A 21,323-nucleotide genomic window follows, 5' to 3' on the forward strand; every position below is an offset into this window, starting at 1 on the left:
TGCCATGTGCCCCTGGCAGGAAGCGTTATAAAGGGCACAGCACCATTTCTGTGGTTTTCCTACCATAATATGAATCTAATCATTAGGAAAGATCAGAGGAGCCCAAAATAACTGGCCTCTACACTTCAAAAATGTCAAGATCAAGAAAAACAAAAAAATTCTAAAGAACTGCTCCAAATGAAAAGAAACGGGAAAAAAAAGGAAACAAAATGCAAAGTGTGGTACTAGACTGGATTTCCACACTACAAAAACTGGGATTCCCACTTTGCTATAGAGGGCATGAATGAATCAATCTGCAAATTAGATAGCATTACTACTGATGTTGATGATTTTGGCATTGATAATTATGTTGCCTTTGATAATGTCTCTGATAGATGTGTGTGTGTACATATATATATGTGTGTGTGTGTGTGTGTGTGTGTGTGTGTGTGTATAATAATGTCCTTGTTCTAGAATTCACACTGAGGTATAAATAGACATTAAGTTAGTAATTAATCAGCAAACATTTCAGAAAAGTAAACCCCATATACTGACACACTTAATGTCATCAGTCTTAAGAGATCCTAATGTGCATTCACTCAAAGAATATAAAGAAGAAGGCAGAGATAAAAGATAGTGCATGGACCTTCCCAGGATCTTGCCCTCACCACAAAACAGAGGTGATAGGGAATGCCCCAGTCTCCAAGGGGAGGCTGGAGTATTCTGCCCTGCCACTGAAGGAAGACTGGTCCTGAAATGAGTAGAGCCTACCATGTTCCCAGCTGTGATCATGAGCTACCAGAGTAATAGGAACTTAGAGGTTACACAGACTCTTGTACTAAATATAAACATATATATGGTCCCTGCGTCAGATGGATGAAAGTAAATAGTTAATTTTAGCCACAGAATTTTCTTTAAGAATGGGAGTTACTCACTGCCCTAATCCAACATTCTAGCCCCTTTTTTCTACTCTATTTTCTCAGACAGTATTTTTTTTAATTTAGTATACTATATTTACCATTATTTTTATAGATAACACACAGACACTTATTCTTAAAAAGTTTTTCCAGCCTTTAGATTCATGATTAGTCAACAATTTGTTTGGCTTTATATGTTAACTCTCTTTTCAGTCTCCAGGTTCCAGATGCTAACATGATGCCAACCAGACTTCCCTGGACAGACAATCCCACCAATGTGTCCTGGAGCCCCGCTTCCCCAGAGCCCGGCCACACTAGGGAAAGAGAGACAGGCTGGGAGTATGGATCTACCTGCCAATGCCCATGTCCAGTGGGGAAGCAATTACAGAAGCCAGACCTTCCACCTTCTGCATCCCATAATGATCCGGCGTCTATACTCCCAGAGGGATAAAGAATAAGAAAGCTATCAGGGGAGAGGATGGAATGCAGAGTTCTGATGGTGGGAATTGTGTGGAGTTGTACCCCTCTTATCGTATGGTTTTGTCAGTGTTTCCTTTCTATAAATAAAAAATAAAAATAAATAAAAGGAAGAGAAAGGAAAAAACATAATATTTTTTTTACCAACTTCAGGCTAGCTATCAAACTCAAGCAAAACTACCATAGTTGTGTGCCCCCAGGAAATGCCTAAAATGGATTTCCTAGCTTTCTTCTACCTCAAATCCCTAAACTCATCTGCTTTGTTCCTACTTTTTGGTTCCTGTTCATTAACCATTTTGTCTCACTTTATGTCCTGCCACCTTGCAGACACCAAGTTTCAGATGCTGCCATAATGCCATCCTGACTTCCCTGGGCAGACAGCCTCACCAATGTCATCATCTCTTCAGAGCTCTCATGTAAAGATGAGCCTCATCTCTCCAGAGCTCTGTCACGTAATTTTGTAAATCAACATTAAATCACTAATATTTTTTTAAAGTATAGTATATAACCAGCTCAAGGAGGTGGAGACTGAGCTCAGAGAAAAAATTAAGTAACAATAAATCATACAGAAAAACACAATCCAAAATGCAAAGAATTTCAAAGAAGAGAGCTTGATGATATTGTCTGTCGCACAAAGGTTAACATGGAATTGGATAAAGGGTCATAAGTTTGGGAAGGACAGATACAAGGCCCTCACTTAACCACGTGTATGTTGTGAAAATATGACATATGGGCATGAATGATGGAAATTGACAAACCCAAACACTGTCCTAAGAACACTTACACAGGATCCTACGAGAAAATAGTCATAGTAAATCAGTTAGTCAGGAGATGCCTGGTGTCTCCAAATCTCCATTTTTACCGTGCTACCCACTGAACTTTCTGAAAACCAGTTCATTCCAGGGCCATGGGGATGGGGACCATTATTTGGAATTCTTTGCAAAATGTCACTTTCCCTGGCAGCAGAGGTTGTCTTTGTACCTTTGTACAGAGAACCCACATTCACTAAAGCCATTTCAGATGGGTGTGTTTAATTAAGATAAGGTCTCCCAATACTTTGCATGTTTGCTTCCCTTTTCTGATTGCATTTTATCTTGACATTCAAAACTTAGGTATATCTTTATTATTAAAACTACTCTTTTGTTCTTCTTTAGTGATAAAATTTATCTATTCTAGAATAAAATACATTTTCAACTTGACCCATGAACTGAGACACATGATGGCAGTGCTCTTTCAAAATCCCTGGCTGTCATATATTTATTTGTAACGTTTAAGGCCCCTTGGACTAAGAAAGCTTAAGCAGCAAACAACATGAATTTCCAGTTCTTAACTTTTAAATGAACAGACCAAAGAAATTTCCTAATAAAGCAATTTGAGTCTACAGAAGGGATTGAACCAAAACAAACATTTTACTCTATCTTAATAACAGGAACAAATCATATATAAAATAATAAAATTTTACTTTTATCCTCATAATAGGAAAGATACTAACAAGTAGTATTTTACATTTTATAAAGCTCTTTCAAGTGTATTTTTGTTTTCACAACTTTAAAGGGCCTGAAAGAAATAGATATTCAAACGAGTATCCAGTGGGGGGTAGCCATTTTCACTTCCAGATTCCTTTATGTCCATAAGACAGTTTGTGACCTTACACACACTAGGCCTTCAAACCAGGTTAGACTAGGAAATACAATAACCTGAAGAAAATAATACTAATAAACTATCATTGTGGTTCACCTGATGCTTGACAATTTTTTAATATAATGACAAGTTTAATTAATTACATGGGGTTTCTTTCATATGCCTTTGCCTTTATGAAAGTCAAAGTCAGACACAGTATCAATCTTTTTAAGGTAATCTCATCATTGATGTCACATAGAACTTTAATAATTATTATTATTGTTATTATTATTATTGATTTAATAATGATTGACAAGACCGCAGGACAAGAGGGGTACAATTCCACACAATTCCCACCACTAGAGTTCTGTATCCCATCCCCTCCATTGGAAGTTTTCCTGTCCCTTATCCCTCTGGGAGTATGGACACAGGATTATTATGGGGTGCAGAAGGTGGAAGGTCTGGCTTCTGTAATTGCTTCCCTGCTGCATATGGGCATTGGCCTTTACTTATAACAAGTAACACAGAGATGGGAGGAACATCTTTTTTTTTTATATTTATTTTATTTATTTATTCCCTTTTGTTGCCCTTGTTGTTTTATTGTTGTAGTTATTATTGTTGTTGTCGTTGTTGGATAGGAAAGAGAGAAATGGAGAGAGGAGGGGAAGACAGAGAGGAGGAGAGAAAGATAGACACCTACAGACCTGCTTCACCGCCTGTGAAGCGACTCCCCTGCAGGTGGGGAGCCGGGGTTCGAACCGGGATCCTTATGCCGGTCCTTGTGCTTTGCGCCCGACTCCCTGGAGGGACATCTTTTAAATCTCTTTTATTTTAAACTTGCTTTAGAAATGTTAATGCTGGTGTATTTGCCTAGAACAGTCCTATCTCTGAGAAAAATGTCCAAATATCTAAAGGCTAACTTATTAGGGCTTTTGTTTAAGAAGGAGGAAAAAAGCAATTGATAAGTTTTCAGTCTGACTTAGTTCACTTAACATAATTCCTTCTAGCTCTGTCCAAGATGGGTCAGAGAAGGTGGGTTCATTGTTCTTGATAGCTGCATAGTATTCCATTGTGTATATATACCACAGCTTTCTCAGCCACTCATCTGTTGTTGGGCACCTGGGTTGCTTCCAGGTTTTAGCTATTATGAATTGTGCTGCTATGAACATAGGAGTACACACCTCTTTTTGGTTGGGTGTTATGGAGTCCTTGGGGTATAACCCCAGGAGAGGAATTATTGGGTCGTATGGAAGGTCCATGTCTAGCCTTCTGAGAGTTTTCCAGACTGCTCTCCACAGAGGCTGTACCAATTTACATTCCCACCAGCAATGTAAAAGGGTTCCTCTGTCCCCACATCCTCTCCAGCATTTGTTGCTGCTGTCCTTTTTGATGTATGCCATTCTTACAGGAGTGAGGTGGTATCTTAGTGTTGTCTTGATTTGCATTTCTCTGATAATCAGTGACCTAGAGCAGTTTTTCATATGTTTGCTAGCCTTTTGGATCTCCTCTGTAGTGAATGTTTTGTTCATTTCCTCTGCCCATTTTTGGATGGGGTCATTTGCTTTTTTGCGGCTAAGTTTGCTGAGCTCTTTATATATTTTGGTGATTAGTTTCTTGTCTGATGTCTGGCATGTGAAGATCTTCTCCCATTCTGTGAGGGGTCTCTCTGTTTGTTTAATAGTTTCTTTGGATGTGCAGAAGCTTTTCAATTTGATGTAGTCCCATTGGTTTGTTTCTGCTTTGGTCTTCCTTGCAATTGGGTTTGATTCATCAAAGATGTCCTTGAGGTGTATGTGGGAAAGTGTTTTACCAATGTTTTCCTCTAAGTATTTGATTGTTTCTGGTCTGACATCTAGGTCTTTGATCCATTTGGAGTTGATTTTTGTTTCTGGTGAGATAAAGTGGTTCAATTTCATTCTTCTGCATGTTTCAACCCAGTTTTTCCAGCACCATTTATTGAAGAGAGCCTCCTTTTTCCATTTAATCCTTTGGGCCCCCTTATCAAAGATTAGATGCCCATAGGTGTTGGGATTTACTTCTGGGCTTTCAATTCTGTTCCACTGGTCTGTATGCCTATTTTTGTTCCAGTACCATGCTGTTTTGATGATGATGGCTTTATAATATAGTTTAAGGTCTGGGAGTGTGATGCCTCCATTTCTGTTGGGATCCATGATTGCTCAACAAATTGTTTGGCTTCATATGTTAACTCTGTTTTCAATCACCAGGTTCCAGATGCCACCAGGATGCTGGCTAGGCTTCCCTGGATTGAAGACCCCACCAATGTGTCCTGGAGCTCAGATTCCCCAGAGTCACACCCTACTAGGGAAAGAGAGAGGCAGACTGGGGGTATGGACCGACCAGTCAACGCCCATGTTCAGCGGGGAAGCAATTACAGAAGCCAGACCTTCTACCTTCTGCATCCCTCAACGACCCTGGGTCCATGCTCCCAGAGGGATAGAGAATGGGAAAGCTATCAGGGGAGGGGGTGGGTTATGGGGATTGGGTGTTGGGAATTGTGTGGAGTTGTACCCCTCCTACCTTATGCTTTTGTTCACTAATCCTTTCTTAAATAAAAAATTTTAAAAAAAAAAAGTTTTCAGTCTGTTAGCACACAGACTTGTTCTTAGAAATTGATTACTTTTTTAGAAATGCATGTGGGGAAAAAAAACTGTCACAGTGATCACAAAGAAATTTTAATAATTAACTTTACCTTTTTTCCACAGAAGAACGTCAATATTTTATCTCTCAAAGTACATATGAAGAAATAAGCTTCACTTTCACTAAGTTTTATGAATTCACTCCATGTGCTCAAAGAACAAAAGAAAACTTAAATCTACAGATTTCAACCTTACATAATGATGCTATTGAACTTGTGACATTATCTTTATACAGAAATTATCATTATTTTCTGATTGTCAAAATATTGAGGAGCATAAAATTAATAACAAATAATATTTTATAAAAAATATTTATTAAGGGACCAGATGGTGGTGTACCTGGTTGAGTACACATGTTACAAAGCACAAGAATCCAGGTTCAAGTCCCGGGTCCCCACCTGGGGCAAGGCTTCATGAGTGGCAAAGCAGTGCTGCATATGTCTCTGTCTCTCTCCCCCTTTCTTTCTCCCCTCTAAATTTCTGGCAGTCTCTATCAAATAAATAAAGATAATTAAAAAATTAAATATTTATTAATGTTTGTGAGTTTTTATAACTTCAAAAACTTATAATTAAATAGGAAGAAGCAAAACAAATAAGAAAAACAATAATAAAATCAAAAGTGACGTATAAAAGCTAAAATACCACAGAATCGTCTTCAGAACTGACAACAGTTAAACTTCATCTCTTCCTTTAATGTTGCTGGTATTTCTAAATTATGTAAACATCATAATTGAAAGACAATAACCATGTAATCACAGAAAAGTAGAGACTTATCTATTTAACATTACAGTGTAAAGTGTATGTATGGGATTTTGTTTAAACATTTTTAGGGACTCTTATGAAGACACTGGACATCGACAAACATTTTTAGGGAATCTTATGAAGACATTGGACATTGACAAGACACATAGTGTTGACCAGGCACTTAGATTGTGAATTCCATGGCTTTCCAGGGCCACTTACAAACAGACATCTGGGTCAGGCCCACCAGCAACACCAGACATAATATGGAAACAAAGAAACCCACCCGCATCACCCACACCGATGAATTAAGACAACAGCATAGGAAATACCCAACTACATTGCATGAATCAAAACCAGATCAAAATGGACCACTGACCTGGATATTAGACCAGAAACTCTAAAACATATTAAAGAAAACATCAGTGAAGCATTGCAGGATTTTTATATCAATGGTGTATTTGGAGACTCAACCCCATGGGTATATGAAATGAAATCAAGAGTAAATAGATGGTACTACATCAAACTAATTTATTTGATCATAAAACTATGCTCCCAGGAACAGACTGTTCCCTAGAGGACACTGTGGCAAATGCTGCATGAGTCCATGAAACTAATACATATGAACTACCAGGTGGCTTCAACCAGAATCTCAGACAGTGCCTAAGAATTGCTCTCAAAAGAGACTGATGCTAGCCTTGAAAAGCAAACCTGTACAGGAATTATTTCTCCAAATTTACTTTGCTGTGTAGTTTTTATTTTGGAATCATATGCATATTTTAAATCATTAAAAAAATGGAAAAGCAAAAGGAGAAAATAGGGCAACCCCTTATAAAAATCCACTGAGATGAGCCTGTATATCAAGTTGAATTTGAAAAATCAATTTTGCTTATGTATTCCAGTGGGAAATATCTTAGGGATAAATAGCACCAAGGGGACTGAGTGACAGCACATCAGGTACGGCTCACACACTATCATACGCAAGAACCCAGGTTCAAGCCCCAGACCCTACCTACAAAAGGAAAGCTTCATGAGCTCTGAAGCAGTGTTGAAGTGCTCTCTCTCTCTCTCTCTCTCTCTCTCTCTCTCTCTCTCTCTCTGTCTCTTCTCTTTCTCTCTAAGAAAAAAAATAAGGGAAAATAGTAGCTATTGTTGCTATTGATGTTGTTGTTGTTGGATAGGACAGAGAGATGTGAAGAGAGGAGGGGAAGACAAAGAGAAAGATAGACACCTGCAGATCTGCTTCACTGCTTGTGTAGACTCCCCTGCAGGTGGGGACTCAGAGGCTTGAACCGGGATACTTACACCAGTTCTTGCACTTTGCACCATGTGCACTTAACTCGCTGCACTACTGCCTGACCACCTCAAACAAACCAATTTTAAGAACTATATTTATTGTTACTGTTGCTTATAGTAGCATCTTCAGAAAATTATGTTAAAGTCTATACTAATAATAGAATTAAACTATAGAAATCCCTCTATTGGTAATTTTTCATAATACTACATAAAAGTAGATAATTAGGGAGTCGGGTGGTGGCACAGTGGGTTAAGCACAGGTGGCGCAAAGCACAAGGACCGGCTTAAGGATCCCGGTTCGAGTCCCCGGCTCCCCATCTGCAGTGGAGTCCCTTCACAGGCGGTAAAGCAGGTCTACAGGTGTCTGTCTTTCTCTCCCCCTCTCTGTCTTCCCCTCCTCTCTCCATTTCTCTCTGTCTTATCCAACAACAATGACATCAATAACCACAACAATGGCAGCAAACGGGAAAACAAATAAATATTTTCAAAAAGCTTTAAAAAGTAGATAATTAAAAAAATAGTTTACCATCAGTTGTAGTAATTCTTAATTATCAATTATCTTAAGATATGAAATTACAATGTCTATGTAGTAAATAGTGATAATGCCACAGGGACAAAAGCAGGACTTCATTTACCTGTGAAACATCTAGAAAACCTACAACAGTATACAGTATTATTTAAGTAAATATTTATAGTTAAATCGAGGAATTTTTGACCAGTGGTGCTCTGGAGATACATGTAAACTTACTTAAAAATCTCTTTTGTGCTATAACTTTGCGAAGAAAAATGTTCAGCATCCTGAACAACATGACATTCAAAAATCACTAAGAGAAGGGCATCATTATCTGTCCCTATTTCCAGAAGCACGAATTTCCTTGGAATTGAGAAATCCGTAAGAGAAATGTCACTGCATGAGTCTGTCTACATTGTTATATTATGTGAGAATAATGCCAAAAATCAACTCGGACAATACAGGAGAGTATACAGAGCCAGCATACCTTTAATTTTTTTCCTTTCATTGATTAAACAGTGAGTATCAGCTACATGGAAGTTTTTTTTTTTTTTTCAGATTCCTTTATTACTGTGGATAACTGCAGTGCTGAGAGAAAGGCAGAAACCTGTCACCAAAAGGCAAAATCTACTTCTGCAGATCTGATGAGACAAAGGCATTGCCACCTACACACTCAGTCGACCGATGTCTCCTCGGTTATCACCATTTAAACCAAGTCTCCTGCTCCTGAGTTCAATTCTAAGGCTAAATTCCATAAGATAATTCCAGACTGCCTCAGGAAGAAGCAGATGTTTAAAACTGGCCAGACTCCAATCTCCTTGACTGTTGTTCTTTATAGAGGTGGATTTCCATTGTGTTGTGGAGCAAGTTAAAAGGGTATCACACTTTTCACTATGGTTTTAATGATAAAAAGTATGCTACTCATTTTTAGCTACACATAAAGACTGCAACACTACATAGCACAATTTATTTTCTTACTCACCATGATGCTTTTAAAAGGGAATTTCCAGACCAGAGCATCTTCTTTGCTCTAGTACCATCACCTTCCAAAATCTGTGCTTAGAGTATGAAAACCACCAATGTCCATGCCTTTTGTGGTCCATAATTTTAAGAAACTTCTTGAAATACAGTCTATCAGTGGCAATATAAATATTAATGAAGTGTTGGCTTGGTATTGGGAACTGAGGTACAATACAAGAAAGAAAATAAATATGAAATACATTTCCTAACCTCGAGATTTTTCACTACACTGTGAGGAAAATTACATTTACAGATGGAATAACATGAAAATAGCCTCACAGAGTTCTGCAATGTCACGTGTATTCAGAGTTGAGCACTGAATACTAAACAGAACCAAGAGCCAGATATGGTACAAGGTGCCTTATAATGGCCACCTCATTAGTCCTTACACTCCCCTTCAAGGGAGCCTTTATTTCCCCAATTTTAGAGTTCAGAAAGTTTTAAACTTCCTCAATTGACACAACCAGAAAAGACTACCAACAAAGACTTGAATTCAGATCTACTGAAGGTCCCAAAACATATCTAGTGTGTCATGGTTTCTGGTGCTCACACTCGCAGAGAGATACATACGTTTTAAAAGGCTTTTGTAAACGGAAGATAACCATATGGGACTTGCAAAGAGGAGAAACAATGAAAACTCAAGGGTGAATGTATTCTTGATACATTTAAGTTGAAGAAAAACAATTTTCTCATGCAAGACCAGCTTGCATTTGTGAATAGCACAAGAAACACTAGTGTTTACCCCCTTTCTTCTTTTTCCAACCGGCTCTCCTATAAACTGGCTGTTACCACCTTGACCCTAGAAGTGAAAGACTCTTTTGATCAGCCAGAACTTCAAATAAGCTGCAAGGACACTAAAACCATTCATTTGACCCTCCCTGCCTAGCAGCATCTGCCTCCCCGCCTCCCCGCCGAGTAAAGTATTCATGTTGCTATTCTTCATGATATTATTCAGGACAGAATAGCAATTTTGAAACTAAAAAAGAAAAATTTTCATCCACATGACAGTTTTTGTACACTTCACATAAATTTTCCAATGCAAAATCCACTATAATTTGGGAATATTGTATCAAATGAAGTTCACAAGTTTACCTTTCAGATTCTTTAGTATCAAAACATGAGATGTAATACACCATTCTAACACAGATCCTTTTCTGTCTTTTTAGACATATGCAAAAATTTAACTTCAGTATTTTTTTTTCAATTCCTGGCACAACCTTATATGCCCATATGTCAGAAGTGAGCAGCAATCTAGCCCCCGCCCCCCCACACGAATACACACACATAAATCTTTAAAAATATAATCAAGACCCCAAGGTCCCTGGTTCAATCCCCAACACTACCATAAACCAGCACTGAGCAGTGTTCTGTTCTTTCTCGCTTTATTTTTTCCCTATTATTCTCTCTCTCTATCTCTCTATTTCTCTCTCTAAACAAAAACCATATAAATCAAGAGCAGTAAGATAACCAACATGTATCCAGAATCTCCCAAAGATTTCAGGTTTGATGGAATAAAAGGAAAACAGAATATGCTTTTCTGGGGTTAACTGTGTGAAATCTACTAAATTCTAACATTCTATGCAAAGCTAATATATATGTTTATTTTTTCTTTGGTAAGAAAGTCTGTAATATTTGATACTCAGCATGGCCCATGGTGATTCTAAGTTTTGGAACATTTGAAATGATTCAGGAAAAGATCTAGGTATTTCATTTTTAAAATTTATTCTGTCTTCTTCTGGGGCTTTACCACTATCAGCCGACTTTTTCAGGTAGAAAGAGACAGAAATAGAAATAGAGAGGGAAAAAAACACTTTTATTATTCATTAGATAAACTTTTATTTTTGTTGCACTGTTCTTAACAAGGATAGGAATCCAGTGTCCCTTTATTTTATGTTATTCTGATCTTCTGAACACATAGATACCATAGGTAAAGTGGATAACAACTGCTAAAAGGTTAAGACAAAATGATTCACTAGTCATTCCAGAGAAAGCATTAAGGATAACTTTACAAGTTACAACTATACAATATTACATGAGGTTCAGATATTTTTGTGGGGTGGAAAGAGTAATTTCTATAATTCCATCTGTACAAAATTGATATTTTAAGAAGAAAAAGTCCAGAGACCAAGGACTTTAAAACAATTGTCACATATTGTAGCTGGTATAAAAAGAAATATTTGTGGCAGTTGCCGTAGCATTGTTCCGTGTTTCCCCCAGCGCTTCCGGGATGGCCTTGCAAAACCACTACCCAGCTGACTCCAGAGTTACCGCCACCAGCAAAGCAGCCGAGCCCAGTAGGGGTACAGGATGAGTCCCCATGGGCAAGAGGCTACAGCAGGAACTGATGAACCTCATGTTGTCTGGTGACAAAGGAATTTCTGCTTTCCCTGAATCAGATAACCTTTTCAAATGGAGCCATTGGCACTGTATATGAGAACCCAAGCTATAAGCTCTCCCTGGAGTTCCCCAGTGGCTACCCCTACAACGCACCCACTGTGAAGTTCCTCACACCCTGCTACCACCCCAGCGTGGACACCTAGGGCAACATCTGCCTGGACATCTTGTAAGACAAGTAGTCTGTCTTGTATGATGTCAGGACTATCCTGCTCTCCATCCACAGCCTTCTAGGAGAACCCAATATCAATAGCCCTTTGAGCACACATGCTGCTGAGCTCTGGAAAAATCCCACAGCCTTTAAGAAGTACCTACAAGAAACCTACTCAAAGCAGGTCTCTAGTCAAGAAACCTAACCTGCACTGTCCAGCCTTTCGCCTTTTACTGTTTTTTTTTTTCCCTTGGATACTGTCTTTTTTATTTGTGTCTATACAGGACTCTGTCTTTAACTGTGGAGTGTGTGGTCTGTGTGTGTGTGTGTGTGTGTGTGTGTGTGTGTGTGTGTGTGTGTAGGTGTGTGTAGTCTCTTGTTACGCCCCTGTGACCTTGTGATGAATATATTAAATAAATAAATTTGAGGTGTTTTGTAAAAAAAAAGAAAGAAAAATATTTATGAAAGCTAATCTATTTGTATTTTTTAACTGAGTCATGAATCTTTCATTTAAAATGAATTAGACACTTGGGGAAATGCAAGAATTGCTTATACACTCATTACTGATGCTATCACACATTTCCTGTTAAAAAATACAGAAGCATTTATTATTTCCCACATGATGACAGAATTTCCCACATGAAAATAATGAAGATAGCATCAACAATGAAAAAAAAATAATAAATAAAAGGCTAATAACACTATGAACTTATCATGTTCCAGGTACCGTTGTGTTGACCACTGATTTACACAGAGTAATTTATGTAATTCTAAATAGAACCCATTAAATTGTGGTTATATCAGTGAACCTACCCTATGATCCAACAATTTCTCCTTGAAGGATTTATGCAAAGGAATCAAAAACACCTATCCTAAGAGATCAACATACATCTATTCATTTGTAATAGCCCAAACTTGAATGTAACCCAGATGCCCAGTGACAGAGGAGTAGTTAAAAAGCTGTGGTACATTTATGCAATGAAATGCTCCTCAGCTTTAAGAAATTATAAAATCTCCATTTGTTGCATCTTGGATGAAGTTCGAAGAGAACATGTGGAGTAAAATAAGCCAGAAAGACAAAGACAAAATAATGAATTATCTCACTTAGAACTCTGGAGACCCAGTGCATGATGGTGGAGGACTTAAGTTGGTCGTGGAGTGGAAGGAGGGAGGAAGAAGGGGAGAAAAAGTAGGTGGAAGGAGTGAGGGGAGAAGGGAGTATAGCAGTGGCAGCAACTGTATAAGGTATGCTGGGAAATTGTGCAGATGCAGTCACATCCGTGCCCTCAGGGCACTGTTGATTCCTCGCGATAGTTGTAGTGCTTTAGTTACTCCTCCCCCTTCCCATTCCCACAAGAGTTATTATCCTACCCTGGAGTTCTATGGTTACTCCTCCCCCTTCCCATTCTCATGAGAGCTATTCCCATAAAAGCCCTTCTTCTTCTGCAACTCACTCTTTTGCCCGCTTTTCACTTCGGTGATTAGACACAGGGAAGGTTGCTGTGCAGCGGCCATTGTTGCTACCTCCATGTGGCCCAAGCTGCTTCTTTCTCACCCAACTCTGAGGTACCAGTGCCAATAAAGGATTGTGTTCCCCTTTCTCCTCCAACCCTCCTTTTTCTGCGTCACACCACAGCAAGTGACAAGGTAAGTAGTCACTAGAAGCTAGAAGGTGTATAGAAAGGATTCTTTTCTAATAATTCTGAAAGAAGTCTAGCCCTACTGACATCTTCATTTCAGAAATCTGGCTTCCAGAGCTTTCATAGTGTAAAATTTTATCATTTTAAGTCTCTAAGCTTATGGTAAGGTGTTCCAGCAGCCTGAGGAAACTAATATTCATGCAATGTCCTTGCAATATAATTTGTGCTACATGTGGAATGTTGCTAAGTAGCCTTTTGTGTGAGAGTCTCAACAACACAGATTTGAGGACCATCATAGAAACTTAAAGACTTATTTAACCAAATGAAGGCAGGAAAGCACAAGAAAGCTACCTGGGTATCTGAATTCTCTTTATCCTCCAGACCCTCACCAGCCTAATGACCCCAAGACTTCTCTAGATTTTCAGTGAAATAAAATCCCAGGATATCTTTTAACACTATTTGCTGATTTTGAAAGTCTAAATTTTTCATTCAAAATGTCTTAACATCCATCCCCATTCTCCAAAGGGAGGCTGGGCAACATACCCTACCACTTGAGAAAGATGGGTCCTGAAATAGTGCAGCCTGGAATGTTCCTAGCTGTGACCACAGAATGTGACCTCAGACCTACAAGGATGCAGAGGTTACACAGTCTCCTGCAATAAATATAGGTCCCAGATCAAACCGGTGGGGTTTACAGTTAACAATGTTCATATACTTTCCCGACATTTGGGAGCTACTCTCTTCCCTGATACAGCATTCTAGTCCTATTTCCAACTCTGACACCATCTCCCCAGGTAATACCTTTGGTCCACCTGCATATTACCTGTCAAGCTCAGTCAAAAACTAACAAAGTCATGATCCCCTTGGAATATATCTAAAATAGACTTCCTAGTGTCTTCCAAAATGGAGAGCCCCATATCTCATCTGCTAGAGTCCTGGATTTAGGTTCCTGATTATTTAAAATTTTGTTTTTCTCTATCTCAATGCTTTTTCAGCCACCAAGTTCCAGATGATGCCAGCCTGACTTCTCTGGGCAGACGACCTCACCAATGTGCCCTGGAGCCTCACCTTCCCAGAATCCTGCACCACTAGGGAAAGAGAGAGACAGGATGGAAGTATGGATCCACCTACCAACTCCCATGTCCAGCAGAGAAGCAATTGCCGAAGCCAGACCTTCCACCTTCTGTACCCCAAAATGATCCTGGATCTATGCTCCCAGAAGGATAAAGAATAGGGAAGCTTCTCATAGAGGAGATAGGATACATAGTTCTGGTGATGGGAACTGTGTAGAATGAACCACTCTTATCCTATGGTCTTGTCAATATTTCCATTTTATTTAAAAAATACAAATTGAAATGATCTCACTTAGAACTCTGGAGACCTAGTGCATTATGGTGGAGGACTTAAGTTGGTCATGGAGTGGAAGCAGGGAGGAAGAAGTGGAGAAAAAGTAGGTGGAAGAAAGGAGGGGAGGAGGGAGTGTAGCAGTGGCAGCAACTGTATAAGGTTAACAGTCACTAGAAGCTAGAAGATGTATGGAAAGGATTCTTTTGTAATAATTAACTCATCAACACATGGATCCACATATTAACATTAGCCTTTAATTTTCTACTTTCCTCTTTAGAAAAACATATTTATATGCATATTTAAGCTGCATTTACATCTCCTAACTTATTTTTTATTAAAACCATCATCTTAAAATCCTGCTGGTCAAAGCAGCAATTGTTTTCAGGTGTGTCAAATACATTCTAATCTTTATCTTCATGATCTGTTCACATTTCATGAGCCCTACACACAGATTATTTTGTGTGTGTATTACAAAGTAATAGTGGTTCTCACCTGAAAGATCTTTCCAAAAGGCAGTAGCTATCATATGAAACTGATAAAAGTCTTTACTCGGGGGGCACAGTACAGTTTCAAGAAGACAAGTCAACTAGCATTCTGTGGTGGCTTTGTGGTGAAATCAGCCCTTACTTCAGTGCCTCAGAGCACAGAACACAATCAGCAAAATGTTCCAGTCTCATTCTTGCAGTTAAGACTGCAGAGACTGAAGCACAAAGTAAAGAAACAAATCTTAGCTATAAATCACAGACCTCCTGGGAAAGGCATCACTCCTCACATGACTGTACAACTACAAGAAACTCCAGACATAGCAGGAATGAAGTGAGAATAAATAAGCATAAATATAACATGCTATATGCAGATGTCTAGAATGTGGAGAAGTAGGATAAGTCATCCCTGAAGTCCTTAAGAGGAAAATGCCATTTTTGTAAAGCATTCAGGATATATGTATACTTAAAATCATTCTTTGTTTATCTAAAATTCAAATGTAAGGTTCTTGAATTGTTATATATTTTTTATTTATTTATGTGTTTATTTATTTCCCTTTTGTTGCCTTTGTTGTTATTATTGTTGTAGTTATTATTGTTGTTGTTATTGATGTTGTCATTGTTAGACAGGACAGAGAGAAATGGAGAGAGGAGGGAAAGACAGAGAGGGGGAGAGCAAGATAGACATGTGCAGACCTGCTTTACCACTTGTGAAGCGACCCCCTGCAGGTGGGGAGCCAGGGGCTCAAACCAGGATCCTTAATGCTGGTCCTTGAGCTTTGTGCCATGTGCGCTTAACCCACTTACCACCTGACTCCCTTTTTAAGTTTTTTTATTCATTTATTTTTTTACCAAAACACTTCTGAGCTCTGGCTTATGGTAGTGTGGGGGATTGAACCTAGGACATTGGAGCCTAGACAAAGACAGCCTCTTTGCATAATGATTATAACTTACTGCTAGAATATAATATCACTACCTAATTGTCCTTGTGTTTTCAAACATCTAACCCCCACTTTTAACAACCCTAGTTCTTTCATTTCTCTTTTAAAAAGACAAAAAAAAAAGTACTAGACAATGAATTCAAGGCCTCTGGCATGCATAGTAACACCTGGTGCTGTCCATGTGCTTCCATATGACCTCCCATGTGACCTTCCACATGATCTTCCGTATGACCTTGAAGATACAACCCAGCACCTCATGCATGGTTGGCGAAACACATGCTTTACCTCCAAGTCATCTCTTCTTTTTTCTAATTAATTTATTTATTTATTTATTCCCTTTTGTTGCCCTTGTTGTTTTATTACTGTAGTTATTATTGTTGTTGTTATTGATGTCCTTGTGATAGGACACAGAGAAATGAAGAGAGGAAGGGAAGACAGAGAGGGGTAGAGAAAGATATCTGCAGACCTGCTTCACTGCCTACAAAGCGACTCCTCTGCAGGTGGAAGCCGGGGGCTCCAACCAGGATCCTTATACCAGATCTTGTGCTTCGCATCACATGCACTTAACCTGTTGTGCTACTGCCGGACTCCCGCTATGTCACTTCTTTGAAAGACAGAGATGATTCTCTGTTTAAAATATATATATATATATATATATTTTATTTTAATGAGAAAGATCGGAGGAGAGAGAGAACCAGACATAACTCTGGTACATGTATTGCCATAGATTAAACTCAGGACCCCATGCTTGAGAGTCCAATGCCTTAGCGACTGCACCATCTACCATCTTTTCTCTTTGTTTAAAATATTCTTTCCATATATCCAACTTGTCTCTTTTTTGTCAACAAGTTTTTACTAATCTGTTATTATATGCACACATGTCACTCCTACAGATGTAGATGTCTCATTTTTATTAGAAAAGGAATGACCTGTGTTGGAAATGTTTGCCTTTTCCCCAGCTAAGAAGAGAAACTCCAGGGAGTTGGGCGGTGGTGTAGCAGGTTAAGCACAAGTGGCGCAAAGCACAAGGACCTGCGGAAGGATCCCGGTTCGAGCCCCTGGCTCCCCACCTGCAGGACAGTTGCTTCACAAAAGGTGAAGTAGGTCTGCAGGTGTCTGTCTTTCTCTCCCCCTCTCTGTGTGGCCTAAAGACTCTTTCTCTGGTCTCTCTACCCAGCTAATCAGTATTAGGCTTCCCTGATTACTTTTTATACCTCATTCCACACACTCAGGGCACCACATACTAAAAGTCTATTGTGTTGGGTTGGGGGCGGAGCTGGGCAGTAGCACAGCAGGTTAAGCACACATGGTGTGAAGCACAAGGACCAATGCAAGGATCCAGGTTTAAGCCCAAAGTTCCCCATCTGCAGGGGGAATCACTTTATAAGCAGTGAAGCAGGTTTTCAGGTGTCTTTCTCTTTCTCCCCTCCTCTCTCAATTTCTCTCTGTCCTATCCAACAGCAACAACGGCAATAACAACAACAACAACGACGAGAGCAACAAAAATGGGACAAATGGTTTCCAGGAGCAGTGGATTCATAGTGCAGGCATCAAACCCCAGGGATAACCCTGGAGGCAAAATAAATAAATAAATAAAATAAATTTTAAAAAATAAAAAATTACATTGTGTCAGTGCTATTTGTTTGAATACTGTTTCCCACCCTGTCAACATTGTATTACTATGGGAAAATTCCCAGGACCAAACCTACTTTCTTATATAAGACAAGAAGTTAATAAAGATTCTATAATGAAGACATGAGAGGATGGAAGAAATAAATCTCTTTTTTAATATGGTTGTTTTTTATTTTATTTATTTATTTAATGCCTTCAGGGTTATTTCTGGGGCTCAGTACATGCATTACAAATCCACTGCTCCTGGAGGCCATTTTTCCCATTTTGTTGCACTTGTTGTAGTTATTATTATTGTTATCACTGCTGTTGTTGTTGTTGGATAGGACAGGGAGAAATTGAGAGAGGAGGGGAGACAGAGGGGGGGAGAGAAAGACAGACACTTGCAGACCTGTTTCACCGCCTGTGAAGCAACTCCCCTGTAAGTGGGGAGCGGGGTCTCAAACCTGGATCCTTACACCGGTCCTTGCGCTTTGTGCCATGTGCACTTAACCCACTGTGCTACCGCAGGACCTCCCAAAATAGAGATCTCTTTCTAGCACTAACCTAGAGAGATTTTCAGAGTATAAGTGAAAACCTGTTGTTAGCCCCCAAAGAATGTTCAGTTCCCATCAACAGAATTAGGCATATTCACATCTAACTGGAGTACCAGAGGTGAAGTAACTGTAACTTCCCATCTTTTTTCCTCACTGCATATGCAGAAGTAAAGTGTGTGTTTCACTTCTCCTATCATTCAGCATGAGAAGATCTTGAATGAAAATGTTCATTCAACACACACACAGATACACATACACACACACACACACACACAAACACACACGGGAGAAATCAAATAGGGGTTGAAGTGAAAATGAGAAAGAAAGAAAAAAATTAAAGAAAATCATTGAAAAAATGTATCTCTTTACCCTGTCTTATCTGAACATTTTATTTTCACCAAGTTATCTTTAGGAAATAAGACCAGAAAGGACTATTTCTAGATGTGTTAATTGTCTCCTGATTTCCTTTCATGTTCCACAGCAATAGCTAATTTAGCAGTAAGCATTTTAATATTCATTGGCTAAGCAGGCCCTTCTGAAGAATATGACATTGAAAATAGAACTTAAGATTTCAAATCTGCAGTCTGATATACACACCTATTCTCTAAAAAAATAGAAAACACTGGTGCAAGGAGGAGGCAGGCAGTACTCATGCTGTTAAAATTGCTTTAAGCTTGGATTTTCTTACATATGTGATAGTTATATGTTTAAATATTCAAGTTATTAAAATAGAGTTTTTTTAAGAATCCGGATTTCCACAAGCATTTAATGCTTGTTACAAAAAATTAATTTGCAAGATTAATCTTTTTCTAGATTTATCATTCAAACATAACAATCATAGTTTTTATAAATAATGGTGACTATTATTAAATCTCTGTATTTCTTTCAGTAATTATAAAAGACTCTTTAACCAAAAAAATCATTGTCTCACTTGGACTCATACTCCATGGATACATTAGTCAAAACTCCTTGTGAATTAATATTGGAAACAAACCTAAAGAATACTAGTAGGATACCATCAATATAATAAAGACATTCATTCAAAGTGTAGTCTCAAATGACAACTTCAGTCATAATATTCTAATCAGTTAAATGTTCCCTGGCATTTGGTACATGTGAATGATCCATCAATAAATTGAATGACTAATCTACTATAATTCCTGTAACTCTTCTCAATCGTTCCTGAAAGCAAAAGTAGTAGCAATTTGAATGAACCAAGTGTTTAAAATTGACTGCTTCCCGCAAATGGCTAGCTACTGAGCAAAACATTTACAGAAACAGACTGAGTTTCCAAACTTACTCTTAAAAGAAAAAGCTAAATATATTACATTAAAACTGTAAATAACGCTTATTTGTTAATTTACCTTGTAGGAATATAGTAGTGAAATTACATCTTAGCTCCAAATTTTAATTACTCCGCTCATTTAATTACTTATTAGAATATGAATTTCTGGTCCTATGCATACACACACAATCATTAATGACTTCATTTTCAAAAAATCATCTCATGTACAAATGAAGCCACAGACTAGGTTAAGTTCCTTTTAATGGATTCTCTAATGAGGCTCTTTAATAGAGTGCTATAGGATTTTAAATCTTAAATCTCAAATGACAACTAGACTCATAAGAAGTCCAGCCTTGGTGGGGGGTGCTCACATTACAGAGCACAAGGATCTGGGTTTGAGCCCTGGTCGCCACCTGCAGGGGGAAAGCTTCAGGAGTGGTGAAGCAGGGCTGCAGGTATCTCTCTGTCTTTCTCCCTCTATCTCCCCCCTCAATTTCTCTCTATCTCTAATAAATAAAAAGATTTTAAAAAAAGAAAATAAAATTTTAAATAATTTAAAAAAATAATTAAATAAAAATGAGGTAATAATTAAATAATAATAAAAATTAAAAATAAATTTTTAAATAAAAATTAAATAATTAAATAAAAAAAATAAAAGGTAATAATTAAATAAATACACTTCTATCTTTCCAATTTAAAAGAAACATTGCTATAAATCCACAATGTGTTTATGACTGACTGCAACAAAATAAGTAAGTCTCATTTAATCTATTCCATAGTAATATGTATTACAATGGACTCCAGTTTTTATGCTTTGTGGGAGGTTTTGTCATTGAAGGGATCAGTTAAAGAGATGTTAACTCCTGTTATCATCTGTTAACTCCTGTTATCATCTGTTATCCAGATGTTAACTCCTCACCTGCACTCTTCCTTTTGGTACTTGGCTTTAAATGGGTGGACTATTCTACTATGGTCACAACTCCTGCTGAGAGGCCTCCATATGAATCGCCACCATCAGGCGTTCCAGAGATAAATGTTTCTATCTTCTCTAGCCCCCTCAGACTTAAGGATGGATACGTTCCCTAATGTTCCAAGTCCCAATGATTTATAATAAATTTTGTTTCCCTTCCTACTACATCTTTGTAAACATTTCTTAAATTATGCCTTGTAAACATTTCTTCAATGAATGTTATCTGACAAATTTTGTTAGTGGGTGAAAAGGCAGAAGAAAATAAATTGCATGTCTTGGGTTAAGTGGATGAGCAGATTTTCACTGTCGAGTTTTAGGGTGTCAAGTCACTGAAACATCTATAAAGATGAAACATCTCTAACATTCACACTTCTGATGTCCTATGTTCCCACAGAAAACAGGAGACTGCCATGACAGGAGAAAGTGATGTGGGTAGACGATACATAAACTGATGGCCAGCATATTAAACAGCAAGAAAATGCAAATGGTGATATTTATACAGGGATGTGTTGATACCTGTGGAAGTATCACTGTGACTGTCTGTCTCCCTTGCCTCCCCTTACCTATATACACACCTCTCACACTCAGCACCCATGGTCATAAAATTTCCACTGAACCTAGTATCACTGTAGGAAGATAGAAGCTTGTTGAGATAAGTTGGTCTCATGTCTGACTCTTCCATCCCAACGTGCCCTCACCCCTGTAACACATCAACATGACACACATACAT

General features: G+C 38.3%; 1 protein-coding gene and 1 pseudogene across 3 annotated transcripts in view; one reads left to right on the forward strand and one right to left on the reverse strand.

The window, feature by feature from the left end:
* PLCL1 (phospholipase C like 1 (inactive)) overlaps positions 1–21,323 on the reverse strand; it is a 520,815-nt gene that overhangs the window by 309,395 nt on the left and 190,097 nt on the right. The window lies entirely within an intron of this gene.
* On the forward strand, positions 11,452–11,976 carry LOC103123758 (ubiquitin-conjugating enzyme E2 C-like; annotated as a pseudogene).

This window comes from Erinaceus europaeus, chromosome 7 (genome assembly GCF_950295315.1).
Source record: "Erinaceus europaeus chromosome 7, mEriEur2.1, whole genome shotgun sequence".
Classification (NCBI taxonomy): domain Eukaryota; kingdom Metazoa; phylum Chordata; class Mammalia; order Eulipotyphla; family Erinaceidae; genus Erinaceus; species Erinaceus europaeus.